Consider the following 12,977-nt stretch of genomic DNA (forward strand, 5'->3'; position numbering starts at 1 on the left):
ATCGAGTCTGCACCGACCCTCCGAAAAAACTCTCCATTCAGGTCCGCCCCCCCTGTAACCCCATAACCTAACCTGAACATCCCTGGACAGTAAGCAGCAATTTAGCAGGACCAATTCACCCAACGTGCACATCTTTGGACTGTGGGAGGAAACCTGAGCACCCGGAGGAAACCCATGCCAACACAGGGAGAAAGGGAACACAGACAGTTACCCAAGGTTGGAATTGAACCTGGGTCCCTGGTGCGTGAGGGAGCACTGCTAACCATTGAATGCTGAGTATCCTCCCTAATTTGGTGTTTATAAATCTACAATTTATAAAATTCTATTTTCAATTCCAAAGTCTCAGTCATTAATATAAATGGTAAATAACAGTGGCCCCAGCACTGATTCTTGTGGAACACAACTTTCCACTTTCTGTCACTCAGAGTAACTAGCCTTTACCTGTATAATCTGATTCCTGTGTTAAAGCCAGCTAGCTATCTAGCTTGCTACTTGTCCCTGATTCTTTATTCACTGTCGTCCTTCTTGAGTCTATTGTATGCTTCCATATCTAGGGCCTTTTGAAAATCTAGATGAATTACGTTTATTTACTCTCTCTGTTAAGGTTTCAAGAATTTCAACAGGCTTGGTCAAGCAAGGTTTTTCCTTTTTCAGTCCATGGGATTGTTCACTATTATATTTTTGGTTGCTAGATGTTCTTCCAATCTCTCCATATGTAATAATTTCATTTTTTTCCCTGCTAAGCTGGCTGGTCTATAGTTCCTTGGATAGGTTTGATCTCCCCCCTTAAATATAGATATAACCATAGTTAATCCATCAGTCTTTTGGAAAAACACCTTTTCCTGATGAATTAGTCAAAATATGTAGTAATACCTGGGCTACTACTTCCCTTGATTTGTTCAAAATGCACAGATGGAATCAGTCTGTGTTTTAGTCCCTTTAAGTTTGGTAGCACTGTTGCTTCACAGCGCCAGGGACCCGGGTTCAATTCCCGGCTTGGGTCACTGTCTGTGCGGAGTCTGCATGTTCTTCCCATGTCTGCGTGGGCCTCCTCCAGGTGCTCCGGTTTCCTCCCACGAGTCCCGAAAGACGCGCTATTAGGTGAATTGGACATTCTGAATTCTCTCTCAGTGTACCCGAACAGAAGGAATGTGGCGACTAGTGGATTTTCACAGTAACTTCATTGCAGTGTTAATGTAAGCCTACTTGTGACAATAATAAAGGTTATTATCATTATTCCACCTCTTATTGTAAATGTTGATCTGTAAATCTGATCACTTGGCCTGACTACCTGACCTGTTTCTCTGGTAAATGCCGAAGCAAAGTAATTGTTTAATATTTCTACCATTTCTCATTTCTATATTGTGCATCAGCCATGGCAGTCAGAAGGTTTTAGGTTCAGGTTCCTCGCCGGGACATGAAAGCAAAAATGAAGGCTAACATTCAAGTGTGGAATGGAGGGAATGCTGCACAGTCAGAGATGCTGGGCAGGATTCTCCCAAAATGGAGCTATGTCCCCCACGCCGGTGTAAAAACGCTGGCGTTTCACTCCCCAGTTTTCAGCAGGCGGCTAGCAGGAACCCGGAGTGCTTCACACAGCTTTGGCTGTGGATACGGGCCCCCATACTTCCGATTCCGAGTCCGCGCATGCGCGCGGCGGCGGCCACCAGCGGCTGCGCCAAGCGCCATGGCGGACTCGGACAGCGGAACAACATGCTCAATCTAGCCCACCCCCCCCCCCCGGATCGGCCGCCTGCCGCTACATCGGACCAGCTCGATCGCTGATCCCATCATGGCCTCAACTCCACTGTCCTGCCCATTCTCCATAACTCTTCAACCCATTACCAATTAAACATCTGTCTAACTCCTCCTTATATTTACTCATTGTCCCTGCATCCACCGCACTCTGGGGTAGCGAATTCGACAAATTCACAACCCTTTGGGTGAGGTAGTTTTTCCTCGGTTTTAAATTTGCTACCTCTTATTCTAAGATTATGACCTCTCGTTTTAGAATGCCCCACAAGTGGAAGCATCAGCTCCACGTCTACTTCATCCATACCTTTTAGCATCTTGCATACCTCAATTAGATCTCCCCTCATTCTTCTAAACTCTAGAGAGTACAGGCCTAAACTGTTCAATTTCTCCTCATACGATAAACCCCTCATCTCTGTAATCAATCTAATGAACCTTCTCTGCACTGCCTCCAATGCCACTACATCTTTCCTCAAATAAAGGGACCAAAACTGTGCACAATACTCCAGGGGCAGTCTTACCAATGCCGTGTATATTTGCAACAACACTTCCTAACCTTTACACTCAATTCCTTTTACTATAAATGCCAACATTCCATTTGCTTTCCTTGTTACCTGCTGCACCTGCATGCTCGTTTACTGTGGCTCATGCGCAAGGTATTTCCAGATCCCTCTGCACAGGAGCACCCTGAAGTCTCTCTCCATTAGATAATAAGTTGCCTTTCCATTTTTTTCGACCAAAATGCATGACTCAGACATATCCACGTTAAACTCCATCTGCCACATTTTGGCCCACTCCCCTAAACGATCTACATCCATTTGTAAGGTTCTTATTTCCTCATTGCAACTTACTGTCCCATCTATATTTGTGTCATCTGCGAACTTGGCTATTAAACCTTCAATCCCTGTATCCAAGTCGTTAATATAGATTGTCTAGTCTCCCAAAATATATTGGGTGGGAATTCTCAGTCAGTTGACGCCGAAAGTGGGAAAGGCAATTGGGTGGAGAATCAGTCTTGACGTCGAAACCGTCCCGGGTTCACACAAATCGCAATTCTCCGGTGCCTCAACAGCAGTGACACCACGTTCCACTCCGTCCATAAAGTAAACGTTCGCAAATCATTACCAGGTCTGACCCGGTCATCTCCGAGGCCTCCGCGATGCATCACCTCCACCAGGGGGGGGGACAATTCCCGACAGCGAGGTTCACTTGTGCTTTTAAAAATCAGGAAAGAAGCACCATGGCTGATGGGGTAGAGAGAGGAGGTAGGACATGCAGAGGTATGACCGTGGACTGCCGGTTCTGACACTGCTGGGCTGGCTTGAAGGGGGGGTTGGGGGGGGGGGGGTAGCTAGGGACAAGCCGTGGGGCCAGGGCAACCCCCATGGGACCAGAGTGTCCAGGCATGGACTACCATTGCCGCAGCCTGCAAGTCAGCCACCTTGCTGGGCATCCCATTGACCGCCCTCCATGGCCCATGGATCTGGATCTGTCTGCAGAGGGTCACTGGCTATATGGGTGCCTATCCCTCACCCTCAACCCCCTCCCCACTCCTGCATATACCCCACCCACCATCCCCAAATCCCCGCACCTCAGCCCCACCCTCAACCAGCAATTGTGGCCTTCCTGCTAATCGCTGAAGCCCTGGGGCATGTACTGCGGTTGTACGAGCTGGAACTGCTCGAGGAGGACGCTGCAGCAGTGCAGCCTGCCTCGGAGGAACAGAAGGCAGCCAGTGAGGACAGAGACCTGGCCGCCCAGCAGGACGAGGAGGAGGAGGTGCAAAGAAGGCGCCACGTGGGGCCTCATGTTTACCGACAGCGCACGTCATTAGAGGACCTGCAGACCAGCTGTGCCGCCGAAGGTCCCGACTGAGTAGGGAGACAGTGCGACGTATCTGCCAGACCGTGGTGCACCTGGCACTATGGGGGAATGGGGAGGACACTCACTCCTGGTGGCCATCAAGGTGATAGTCGCCCAGAACCTCTATGCCAAGTGGGGACTTGTCCAGGATCTCTCAGAGCTCGCTGCACAGGTGTATCCATGCCGTCACGGACGCCCTATACGCCCGGTCGGCACAATACATCCATTTCAAAGTGGACTGAGCCCACAAGGATACCCCGGGAGCAGGGTTCGCCACCATCGCCGAGATGCCCAGGTCCAGAGGATAATCAACGGGATGCATGTCGCACTATGAGAACCTGCAGGTGACAGGCTGGTCTTCATAAACCAAAAGGAGCTCCACTCGATGAACGTGCAGTTGATATCTGACCATCAGCTGCGTATCGTACACGTCTGCGTCCCAATACCCGCTTTCAACCTGGCACACTCAGTGATTCCTGACATGTTTGAGGTGCCTTTCCCCCCCACACATGGCTGGGGTATTGGCTCCTGGGCGACAGGGGTTATCCACTGCGGTCGTGGCTGATGACACCTATCCGGGGGCCACAAACCGACGCTGAGACCCACTGCAATGACACCTATGTAGCGAACAAGAGCGTGATAGAGATGCGCTTCAGTCTCCTGAAGATGCAGTTTAGGTGCTTGGGCATCTCTGGAGGGGCCCTCCAGTATGATGCTGGGAGAGATGCCCGCATCATGGCGGCCTGCTGCATCCTCCACAACATCGCACAGCAGAGGGGCGACATGCTGGAGGAGGAGGAGGCATGCCAGAGCTCATCCGATGAGGAGCATGTGGAGGAGAGCGAGGATGGGCGGGACTTGGGGACCAGGCAGGCAAGGGAGGCCGCACGACATGTGCCAGGGCCAACGCACACGGGTTGTTCTGATCGGCGGGAGCTCGGCGCGGCGGCTGTGGATTCAGTCCACCGCTGCCACAGTCAGGGGAGAGCCGATCCACAGGCAGGGGGGACATTATCAGTGGCTTGGAGCACTGTCAGGGGGTGGTCCGGGGCGCGCGAGCTGACCAAAGGGGGGCCACTATATCGTGGGCCGGTTCCACGAGTGGCCTCTGCCACGTAGCACGGCGCAGCCGCTGCAGGCCGCCACCGTGCGCGTGCGCGGCCACAGACCCGGCAATTCTCCAGGCCATATCGGCAGCTCGAACCGGGTGCTCTACGCTGCCGACATACTAGCCCCCAGCCAAACGGAAGATCGATGGCCGTTTTACATCATTTTTTCTGGCGTAAAACGCCACCGTTCCCATAGCCTCAGAATTGGAGAATCCAGCACCTTGATCTGATATCAATTATGTTTTTTTTATATAAATATAGTGTACCCGATTCATTTTTCCAATTCAGGGGCAATTTAGCATGGCCAATCCATCTACCATGCACATCTTTGGGTTGTGGGGGCGAAACCCATGCAAACACGGGGAGAATGTGCCAACTCCACATGGACAGTGACCCAGAGCCGGGATCGAACCTGGAATTTCGGCGCCGTGAAGCAGCAAAGCTAACCACTGCGCCACCGTGCTGCCCCGATCTTATATTATTATATCAGAATATGTATGTTTCTGATGTTAACTCAGTCGCAATAATTAAGTGAAATTAATATTAAAGTTCAAGATTGGCCGCGAAACCTCTTTGATATTCTGAGTTTGAACCCTGGGGTTTCAGCTCGTGCTCCTGATCACGAGAATTCATTAATCTATCAGTGATCACAAATCTAGTGAGAGATAAAAAAGTGAATTCTAACTAAAGTGTTGGATGAAACGGAAAAGGAATTTGTGTTTAAAGCAAGAAACAGTGATGTGTACATCAATTAAACATTTTGGGATTTAATCAAGAATGATTTTGAAGATTGTGCCTGAAATGCACATAATGGATTATCATTTTTAAAACATTGATTCTTTTTTCTTGCTCCTTATGACGTATGACCTAATACTTAAAACTGTTCAGGACAGTCCAAGGTTACTCAAGATAGAAAAACTGAGAGCCCCCCAACCTGAACAAATTCCATTGTAAACACAACAGAACGTGCCTTCTTAACAATTTTAGCCCATTCCGAGTGGATTAAGCCATACAGTACGAACCCAAATTAATTCAGCATAAATTAGCAATCCCACTCAGAGAGGGAACAATATGTTTGGAAGTGGGGAAAAGGGAAAAGTAACTTGTTCCAGCAAGAGATCAGGTGAAATAGTTTATAAGGCCCAGATTTTCATCCCTTTGTCGACGTCGCTGAGTCAGGTGAGTTCTCAGCCCAGTGAATACGACCTTTAGAAACATCCACCCGCAGGCCAGAATTCCATTTTACAGGGATGGGGTGAATGAAACAGGAAGCAGGAAAGGCGACCCCAGAACAAATGTGCAGGCTGCCAGGTGCAGACACAGGTTGGGCACAAATTTTACTCTGTGCTCCGGCACTGTATGCAAATAAATAAAATATCTTAATAAAACAAAAATATTATTTCAGCCCTCAAACCCCCCCCCCACCCCCACATGCACTCCTGATGCCAACCTATGCCAACTCATGCCCCCATCAACTCCTCCCATGTTCCTTGGGCAATTCCTTGACAGCCTTGAATCTTTATAGACAGCCATGACAGTTTTGACACTTCCTGGAGAGATTTGTCAGCTTTGAGACCTTCTGGACAAATTTTACAGGTTTGACAACGGGAAAGCCCTTTAACAGTGTGTTAATTGCTGGACAGCTCCATGATAGCTGGACATCTCCATAACCTTTCCTTGAGAGCTGGACAGTTGATTGGCAGCCGAACAGCTCTTTAACAGTTCCTTGCTCGCTGGACAGTTCCGTGACAGCCGGACAGCCCTTTTTCAGCTTGTAAATTCCACTGATTTTGTGCATAAAAAGTGCATAACTATGTTAACTTTTAACAATACCAAAGGGTGCCTTTTCTTTTTTTTAAATTTAGAGTACCCAATTAATATTTTCCAATTAAGGGGCAATTTAGTGTGGCCAATCCACCTAACCTGCACATCTTTGGGTTGTGGGGGCAAAACCCACACAAACACGGGGAGAATGTGCAAACTCCACACGGACAGTGACCCAGAGCTGGGATCGAACCTGGGACCTCGGCGACGTGAGGCAGCAGGGCTAACCCACTGCGCCACCGTGCTGCCCCAAGGTTGCCTTTTCTCTCCCAAAGTGTGCCTCATCTCTCTGAAAATGAGCCTTAGATCTCGAAAAAGATGTCCCAGGACACTATCCAAATGAATACTTTGCTTCTCCAAAGGTTTTCCAAATGTATTCCCAAGTTCAGACTTCCACTTACCAGTTCTAATCTGCACACTCCGGATTCCACACTTCTGCCAAAATCCCCATTCAGCAGCAACAGCTTCCTCTACAAATCGTGTATGTGCAAACTCTGGCCCGATTCCAGTTCAACGCCCGCAAAGATGGGAAATGCTGGCTCAGAAATTTCAACCATTTCTGGGACCGCCCCCCATCATGTTGTAAATACAGACCTGAGAGTGTTTTACTTCACTGGTTGTCCAGTAATATCTGACTTTATAGTGTTTGATGCTGATTCTCGGTGCCACAATTCTTTTTTAAAGTGTTAGCCCAAACCCGAAACCGCCATATTATAAGATTTCATTCACTATATTTTCAAGCAGACCCAACCATGTTTATGCATATGCAAAATATTCTATTTCCTATTGTTAATATTCCACACCTCTGTAAGCGCAACATTTGCCAAACAGAAATAGTAAATAAAAATCCCAATAGAATGTCACTAAAGACTCATTTTTAGTTAAAACAATCTTGACTGGAGTATAACTGGAAGTATTGTGTCTGTATTTCCTTAAAATATATCTCTTAAAGGCAAGTTACAAATTAGATTGAATAATTACCTATTGAAAATGACAATTGTGCTTCAGTGATCTGTTATTTCTGTGTTTCCTAGGTACCATACATTGGAAAACGAATGCATCACACCTGCCCTTGCTTGCCAAATCTTATTTGTGTGAGGTTTGGAGATGGCCAATACAGATGTTTATCACAGTTCAAAATTGAAGGTGTCTTCTTTTAGCAGAAATAATCCTGGTTATCCAAATGTGCACTAACTATCCTACTTTCAATAAATAATATTGAAAAAGATTGTATATTGTTGTAACATTCATTTGTGAAATAATATTCAAGCTGATGGTTTGTATTTAAATAAAGATGTGCTGTGAGTATTTTACGCATTTGTCCATCATCTTTTGGGAGTGTCTCTCAGTGGACTTTGCTATTACAAATTTCTGTTCAGGATGGAAGGAACGTGGGGCGTCATTCTCCGACCCCCCGCCGGGTCGGAGAATGGCCGTTGGCCGCCGTGAATCCCGCCCCCGCCGAAATCTCCGCTCCCGGAGATTGGGCGGGGGCGGGAATCCGGCCGCGCCGGTTGGCGGGACCCCCGCTGGATTCTCCGGCCCAGATGGGCCGAAGTCCCGCCCAGGAATTGCCTGTCCCGCCGACGTAAATCAAACCTGGTATTTACCGGCGGGACCAGGCGGCGTGGGCGGGCTCCGGGATCCTGGGGGGGGCACGGGGCAATCTGACCCCGGGGGGTGCCCCCACGGTGGCCTGGCCCGCGATCGGGGCCCACCGATCCGCGGGCGGGCCTGTGCCGTGGCGGCACTCTTTCCCTTCCGCCTCCGCTCCGGCCTCCACCATGGCGGAGGCGGAAGAGACTCTCCCCACTGCGCATGCGCGGGAAACTGACAGCGGCCGCTGACGCTCCCGCGCATGCGCTGGGAAACTGACAGCGGCCGCTGACGCTCCCGCGCATGCGCCGCATTTCCGCGCCAGCTGGCGGGGCAACAAACGCCATTTCTGCCAGCTGGCGGGGCGGAAATCCCTCCAGCGTCGGCCTAGCCCCTCAATGTTGGGGCTAGGCCGCCAAAGATGCGGAGACCTCCGCACCTTTGGGCCGGCGCGATGCCCGTCTGATTGGCGCCGGCTTTGGCGCCAGTCGGCGGGCATCCCGCCGTTGGGGGAGAATTTCGCCCCAGATCTTTGTTTGTCATGTAAAAAGTGAAGTGAAACTCGGAGCTAAACATCTTTGGGGAATATCTGGGAAAAAGAGGGCATCGATCATACAGCACTAAGGAATTAACCACGTGGGAGGTCTACTGATTTACATGATTTTTGACTACCCCCAAGATCTGAAACTGCTGTTTTAATTTAAATATTAAAAAGGAATGCATACATTCATGTTTGACTGGTCAGCAAATCAAAGAAAATCTTTTGGAGTTAGTGACTGTTAAATATTAGAGTTTCCGCTCTTGTATGTCAATAATATCAATGCAACCCTTGTACAATCGGTCAAGTCAGCCCAAACCATCAGGCAATGTTAAACATAAGTGAGTACAGCTGTAAGGGTCCTTCTTGTTTGTTCCCTGTTTATTCCCTTATTTCCGCTTTCTTTAATTTTGCTGTTACATTTTTGATCTATGAATGTTTAATGGAACTGTGAATTTAAGACAAAGCACCCTGTAAGCACCCTGTAGCTTTAATTCAAACAGAAGGGCCGAGAAGGCTGTGCTGTTTTAGGCTGGTGATTGGTTGACATGACCCGGTTTAATTGATTTGACTGATGGCCAATGAATTGGCCCGAAGGCCTGTACTCTGCCTGGTAATTGGTGGTGATTGGATCTTATCCCACTGAAATGGTTCAGAGACCGATGGAGCTTTCAGTTTCATTTTTGCAACTGGGTGGTAGGAGTTCCAGCCAAATCATCTCGAAAAAGCTGTTTCTAACTCTCTCACGAAATACCTAACTAGTCCTCTGCATAAGGCCCCTGTGAGGGCCAACTCACTCTCCAGTGAAATGAGTGTCTGGACACCGTTACCGGCTGGGCCAGCAGGCACGTGACAGGCTGATAGCTGCCCGGTTCGCAGACTAGGAGGGGCGTGGGAATTGCAGAGTATGGGCACAGACTGCACACCATGGCACCAGCCTATCACCCTCACCCCACCCACCCAACACCAACCACCCTCACCCCACCCACCCAAAACCAACCACCCTCACCCCACCCAACCAATGCCAACCACTCTCACCCGGCCCACCCAACACCCCTCCGCCGTCTCCCTGGCACGCTCCTGCTCCAGCTCCCCCAGGGCAACATGTAGAAGTGCGGCTCCCGCCACGGCGGCCAACATCGCTGGATGATGACCAAACATAACGGCCTGCAGGGGGTGAGGGGTGGGAGGTGAGGTGGGGGGGGGGGTGGACGACATGTCACCATTGTCCACCCCCCCGCCCCCCGCAGCCAGGTGCCATGGGCTGCATGGTCGCGACTGTTGCCAGCTGGCACATGGCCAGGTGGACCCCCACCCTTCCCCGCACGCACCGTCCCCAAACCTCCCCCAGACACGAACCCTCCCAACCCCACCCCCTCTCTCCTCCCCGGCATGCACACTCTCCAACCCCCCCCCCCCCCTCTCCTCCCTGGCACGCACCCTCCCCAAACCCCCCCCCTCTCCTTCCCAGCACTCACCCTCCCCAAACCCCCCCCCTCTCCTCCCTGGCACGAACCCTCCCCAACCCCACCCCCTCTCTCCTCCCCGGCATGCACCCTCCCCAACCCCCCCCCTCTCCTCCCTGGCATGCACCCTCCCCAACCCCCCCCCCCTCTCCTTCCCAGCACTCACCCTTCCCAACCCACCCCCCCTCCTCTCCTCCACGGCACGCACCCTCCCCAACCCTCCTCCCCGGCATGCACTCTCTCCATCACTCGCCCTCCCCGCCCCCCTCTCTCCTCCCCGGCACGCACCCTCCCCAACCCCCCCCCCCTCTCCTTCCCGGCATGCACCCTCCCCAACCCTTCCCCCCCCCCTCCCTGGCACGCACCCTCCGCAAGCCCCCCCCCTCCTCCCCGGCACGTACCCTCCCCAACCCCCCCTCTCCCCGGCATGCACCCTCCCCAACACCCCCCTCTCCTCCCCAGCATGCACCCTCTCCATCACTCACCCTCTCTGCCCCCCCCTCTCCTCCCCGGCACGCACCTTCCCCAACCCCTCCCCCCCCCCCCCCCTCATCCCCAGCACGCACCCTCTCCATCACTCACCCTCCCCCCCCCTCCTCCCTGGCACGCACCCTCTCCATCACTCGCCCTCCCCGGCACCCCCCCTCTTCCCCAGCCCCCCCCTCCTCCCCGGTACGCACCCTCTCCATCACGCCCCCTCTCCATCACGCACCCTCTCTAACGCCCCCTTCCCTCTACCCCAGCCCCTCTCCTCCCAGACTCTCGCCCCCTCCCCCCTAGCCTCTCCCCCCAGCCCCAGCCCCTCCCCCCACCCAGCACGCACACTCCAACGGCTCCTCCACCCCCCCCACCACCTGCAGCCTTGCCATCACTTCTCCAGCGGCCGCCCCAAGCTGACCCATACCTCCGCGCTGGCCGGCGTCAACCAGCACGACTAAATAGGTGGTTTGATTTACGCCAGCGTGACCATGGGACTTTGACCCATCCGGCCCAGAGAATTGGGGTGGCCCCGGGGCCCGTTGCGTCGCGCCGGTCCTCAACATTCTCCAAGGCGCGCGGCGCGATTCACGTCGACGGGAGTTTTGGGGAGCCGGAGAATATCGCGGGGCGGCCAGGCGGGATATACGCCGCCCCCAGCGATTCTCCGACCCACCGGGGATGGTCGGAAAATCCCACCCAAGGTGTCTATACAGAAAGATATATGCCTTTAACATTGAACTGAAGGCCCAGTCTGATAAGAAATAAAGTGTCTCTGCGTAAAGCCTGCTGCCAGGGAGTACCAAATTGTCGACCCTGTGGGGACCCTGAATGAATGAATCTGCAGAGAAGACCATTACCCGTTGTAAACTAGAGGCTTTGATTAATCAATGCATTGTGAGGTAAACGTGCTAAGGAACCACCATTTGAAGTAAAGGCTCTTATCTTTTGACGTTCATTCTTATTAATTTTACCACTCCCCAACCCCCCCCCGTGTTTGTCTGTCTTGTGTGTGTGGGTAGAGGGTGGGACAGTTAAAGTGGGTAGTAGGTTAGCTTGTCATCCAGTTGTATTTGCTGCATATTTCATCATTGTTCTTTTTAAGCATTAACATTAATTGTGTTTCAACTTACAAACCTGGTGATTGTAATTATTAGGCAGCCAAGGGCCAAAGTCTTCGAGAATTTCCTCCCACAAGTTCCGAAAGACGTGCTGTTAGGTAATTTGGACATTCTGAATTCTCCCTGTGTACCCGAACAGGCGCTGGAATGTGGCGACTAGGGGCTTTTCACAGTAACTTCATTGCAGTGTTAATGTAAGTCTACTTGTGACAATAAAGATTATTAATTAAAATTAACATCTTGAAGTATATCCACAAGCTGAAGGCAAGGTTTGATGTGAAATAAACTGTTTATACAGAAAGATATAGACCTGGATGTGAACCTGAGCTGAAGGCCCAGTCTGATAAGAAATAAAGTGTCTCTGTGTAAAGCCTGCTGCCAGGGATTCAGGAAGTACTAAATGGTCTACTCTGCAGGGGTTATGACTGAATTCCTCTGCAAAAAAGACCATTACCAGTTGTAAACCAGAGGCTTTGATTAATCAGCGCGCTTTTAGGAGAGCCAGCTAAGGAACCACCATTTGAAGCAAAGACTCTTATCTTTTGACCTTCATCCTTATTATTTTTGTCACTACCCCATGTTTGTCTGTCTTGTGTATTTGGGCAGTAAGTTAAATTGTTGCAGGGCTGTAATTGACCGCCCACTTGCCCATGGTGTTGTAATGCAGCCAAAACTATTTATGCTTTTTGTTCCACAATCTTTAATGCTGGTTTAAGGTTCAATTTGTCAATTCCAAGTATGCACACAAAACTGGCTGCACTCCCAGGTGAACATTGTGATTGTGCCAGTTCAAGAAGACCCTTTAAATTGTAACATTTTTTTCGGCCTCACAAGCACTATTAGGCATGTGGTATAAAAATCCTGAATTTACTGAGAAACTTCCGTGTAGTCTTTTAAACCTTTCTCGCAGATTGTAAATCAGGTTATTCACAAGTGGAGAACCTGGCATTCTTGTTGAGAAGGCTTTTTTGAAAATGATTCACCTGATGTGTTAGGCAGGTAGGTTCGATGTGGACTACACTCAATGCAGGGAAGCTAGAAACAGACGTCTAACACTGGAGAAGATCCAACACTGTTTTATTCAATGATAGAACTGATATACATATTCAGCTGTGGGTCGACACTATACTGAACTGACTGGAGACCTTTTAGTAGCCTGACCAGACTTATTAGCTACCGCATGGTGTTTGCACTGTGCTACCTTGTGGACTCTGACTGTCTCAGTGGCTGG

Source organism: Scyliorhinus torazame, chromosome 13 (assembly GCF_047496885.1).
Source record: "Scyliorhinus torazame isolate Kashiwa2021f chromosome 13, sScyTor2.1, whole genome shotgun sequence".
In the NCBI taxonomy this organism is placed as follows: domain Eukaryota; kingdom Metazoa; phylum Chordata; class Chondrichthyes; order Carcharhiniformes; family Scyliorhinidae; genus Scyliorhinus; species Scyliorhinus torazame.